The 4582-nt window shown below is 30.8% G+C and overlaps 1 long non-coding RNA gene across 1 annotated transcript; it reads right to left on the bottom strand.

Moving 5' to 3' along the window:
• Nucleotides 1-1216: 1216 nt before the first annotated feature.
• Nucleotides 1217-2067, bottom strand: LOC125586325. The gene is made up of 2 exons (XR_007322824.1): nt 1675-2067; nt 1217-1576 (listed from the first exon to the last, which is right to left on the bottom strand). It is a non-coding gene; the product is annotated as an uncharacterized LOC125586325 (long non-coding RNA).
• Nucleotides 2068-4582: the final 2515 nt, after the last annotated feature.

The following is a 4582-nucleotide window of genomic DNA, read 5'->3' on the forward strand; positions in this document are numbered from 1 at the left end:
TAGAATACGGTTTTTGTGATTGTTTGAATAGGGCAGTGTTTTGTATTTATATAGACCTGAGATTTATTTTAATATAATTTTCTAATTTTGTGTCTGTCTACTACCAACTTTGCTCTTATGTGGACCTTAGCAGGTTTCTCTATATTGCAGCGCAGCTAGCGCTCGTCCGGACTATACACTTCTTGACTTTAATTTTTATTTTGAAAAATGCTTAACGGTTTTTTTTCTTCTTTTTTTGCATTTTCGAGCTCCTCTTTCATTTCTTTAAAACGAGAAATCCACATTTATTTGGGAAATGTAATCAACATATCTTGGTTAAATCATGAAGACAAACTTTTTCATTTAATTGTAGTAGTAGCATGTGTCATATTTGTTTAGCATGTAATCATAGCTTTTGTATTGCTTTAAATTGTGAAGTAAGATGGTAGCTGGTTTAACTCTGAGTCTCTAACCCCATGAAGCGATTCCTTAATGCGCTTCTAGCATTGGTCCATTTTTTTTGTTTTGGTTAGTTTTCATCCTAGACTAGTGTGTCTAAATATGCTTTACCCACTACAAAATAATGATCATTTAACATCATTTAACATCATTTAACATCATTTATTTTATTTATTTGTATTAGTCATAAATGATGTTACATCACTTAAATAAATGACTCTGAAAGTGGTGATGTAAATAATTTGCATCAATCTATTAATAGCTGATACAAAAATATAAATTATTTACATCAATTACTGTATGCTAATATTCCCTCTGTTTCATTATAAGTGTCGTTTTATGTTTCGGCACACGGATTAAGGAAACAATTAATTTTGCATAGTTCCTATAAAAAACACTATTACCTATACACCTAACCATATTTCAACCAATAGAAAAATAAATTTTGCATAAAATTAATAAATTTGCATTGAAAATCGAAAACAACACTTATTTTGTAACGAAAAAAATTCTCTAAAACGACACTTAATATGAAACGGAGGGAGTATGTAGTATCAATTATAAGAAATGATATTAAGTTTACATTTGTTCTTAAAATGATGTAAGTATTGACATCTATTAAAACAATTGATTTTAATTATTTATATCATTTATTAATAACTGAAGCTAAATTAGTTTCAGATTTTTAAATGATTTAGTAGTTAATTATATCATTTATAATTATTATTTAACCATTATTCTCGTTTCTACATAATTGATGATAAATAATAATAATGGATAAATCAAATAAAATCATTTTCCATTATTTCTTTGATCCATCGAAATAAATTCTGACAAAAAATATATACAGAGAAGCAAAATAACGGGAAAAAGAAAATGATGAACTTTCAGAAGAAAAAAAACAGTTAACAAAATTAATCATGAGGATTTCTTCAGTTGTGATTCTTCTTTTTCCTTTTTTTTTTCTCGTTCTCTTTATCTGTATTCATCTTGGATTTCCGTTGGTCGTGAAGCTGAATCAGTTCAATAGACTAGATTCAGTGAAGAATTCTCCATCAGCCACGTGATATAACTGCATATGTGCTTCTCTCAAACTCCTTTCAATGAATCTTTTTCTTTGTCTGCTATAACTCAGATTCTGCAAAACAATAATAAAAGATTGATCATTTTACAATTGTGTTACAATAAAACGTATTGAAACAAACACAGATTCCCCATTTGATAATGACTTCTTACCGTTACTTTATCACTTGCTAACGTAAATGAATATAACTTGTTTTCAGGAAGAACTGATATGAAGAGAATCAAAGTTAATGTTTGTACATTTATACATAATTCAAAAAAATCAATGAAGCACAAACACAATTATAAGATCCAAATTAAAAGAAAACACAATTATAAGATCCAGATCATCGTCTTGGTATTGCTAGGTGATGAACCACATGTTTCACCGTGAACATGTTTTTTATACAGAGAGAGTGAGGGAGAAAAAATATAGCTTATCATGAAAATAAAAATGGGTTTAAACTATGATTGAGCAGTTAGAGAAACATGATAGACGCCACCGGGCCCATGAAAGTGTTTGGTTTGACAGCTGCTTGAAGAGAGAGAGAGAGAGATGGTTTACGGCTTTTTTGAATTTGGTTTGGAAATATTGCTGCCGGATTCAGGATGAGTTATTAAAATTACCTGAGAGGTTTCTTTGAGATGCTTGTAACGTTGCATGATGGTTTAAAATAAATGATTAGAGTAGTTTTAGGGGTTTGATATGTTTGTGTTATTCAAAAAAAATTGGTTGTCCTCCTCGAGTAACTGCGGTTGAGTGTATAACTGTTGATCTGAAAGCATCCAAACGCAGAGTCAGAACCACTGATAAGTGTAGTTTAGGCTCTGATTATGTCAAGGCATATCACATATGTATACGACTAATCTAACAATTCAATAACCGATACTTGAAAAAACTGGTAATGCTCTCTAGTCAAAATCATCATTGTCTTTATTTAACTTGATGAAGGATCAGATTCCATGAGCCCAAACACAACATATATAAATTTGAATTCTCTTCTTGAAGGAGGAAGCATAATGTGCTTCATTTCAACTATCTATACCTGAATGCCTTAGGAGTATGAGAAGTTTTATCTCATGCAGAATCCTCGCAGCATCAGATAAATGCTCGAAAATATCATGTATTTCTTTGTTACCACTTTCTCACTGAGCAAACAACTCCATAACTGCCTTTTCCGATTACTTCTTAAATTTTGAATCTATTGGCATCACTATAGTCACAGGAAAGAAGTTCATCTCCAGATTGTTCTGTTACAGATAGCAATTCTAAGTCAGATAACACACTTTATAGTAAGACACATAACACAGCAATTGCTACATTACTTCAAAACCTTTTGAACTACAAGTATGTATTAAAGCTACAATGTTTCACTATCACTCAAATGCAGGTTACAACGAAATTCATATTTCTCTCAGTCAACCAACTCTCTGATCGTAGTCAAGAGAAAGAAAAAATAGAAAACAACTTAAAGTTCCCAACATCACCAGCTACTGAAAACAACCATACATAGCAAAACATAAAGCAAAGATCAAAACAACATAAAAGTTTGAGACTGTCATAAAATAGCACATTTTAAGGTTAAGAAATTCTAACTCATAAAATTCTTAATTAACATTTGATGAAATTTTTATCCAATTATATTTGTCTTACTCAAATCTAAAATTTATATCAACTCGAAATCCGTTAGAAAATGTATACAAGAATCATTGGAACCCTTGGTCAAATTGTTCCCGACACTTAGATAAGTTGTCCGAAAGGACAATGTCTAGTTGAGTTCGTGGATCCCGGATCCAGATCCATCAGACTACGTGTGGTACACTGTACACAGCTTCCATCGCTTGCTATTGATTCCACCACCCCAGATCAGAGTCGCCATTGTTATATATTAACTTTAATGTATATATATGTGACTGAAAAGATAAGTAAATGATATATGGCTATTATTTGTATTATACTGTCTTAATACCATCTTCTTATTAATGTTTAATTTAGTAAATTTTCATCGTTTGTCATTTGCACTGCACAAGTTATTAGTTTGGATATAAAACACAATCAATCGTCCAGAAAAATAACTACATGTTGTCCGAAAGGGCCAGATCTAGTTGAGTTCATGGTTCCGGATCCAGATCCATCAGACTACGTGTGGTACACAACTTCCATTGCTTGCAACTGATTTCACCACCACAGATCAGAGTTAGAAAATAGGATATTCCAAGGTTGTTACATGGAATATACTATATTCTAACAGCCATGGTTATATATTAACTTTAATGTATATGTATGTGACTGAAAAAATAAGAAAACCATATGTGGCTATTATTATAAATTTATAATATTATCTTAATACCATCTTCTTATTAATGTTTAATTTAGTAAATATCATCGTTTGTCATTTGCTTCGCACAACTTATTAGTTTGGATATAAATCACAACCGTGAAGAAAAATAACTACAGTTACGGAAGCGAAAGAATAATAAAATGCTTTATTTTATTGAACAGAATACATAAATCTGATATTAGAAAAGCATACTCAACCGCTCAAATTGCCAGTATTCTAGAAACGTGACCGCTTTATCATTTTGTGCAACAACAACGCCCATTAATACAATTTCCATCTTTGAAATCTTCGAGGAAACAGTCATGGAAGCATTCAAAAGTTCCGTACCTTGGTGAACACGGAAAATTGCACACTTTCGTTGCTTCGACCGCTGCAACACATGTACAACTTATATTAAACGAAATCAATTATATATGAAATATATGTGGGAAAAAGAAAAACTAAATCTATAGTTCAGAATATGATGTGATGTAGAAAGAACATACTCTTGCAATTCGATATTTCCGCCTAACCATCTTATTAAGTTCAAAACAACTAATGCTAAAGGGAATATAAAATACACACATATGCATGCATCTAAACCGGTTTTACCATTTTTTTTTGTTGTAAAAATTATATAAAACTATAAATCACAACTCAAGTGATAAAAGTTCTCGACACTTGTAATTGCGCGGATTTTTGTTTTCATTTATTTTTATATAAATATTTTGTTTTCGATTCTAAATTGGTATATATTATAA

This window comes from Brassica napus, chromosome C4 (genome assembly GCF_020379485.1).
Source record: "Brassica napus cultivar Da-Ae chromosome C4, Da-Ae, whole genome shotgun sequence".
NCBI classification, from domain to species: Eukaryota; Viridiplantae; Streptophyta; class Magnoliopsida; order Brassicales; family Brassicaceae; genus Brassica; species Brassica napus.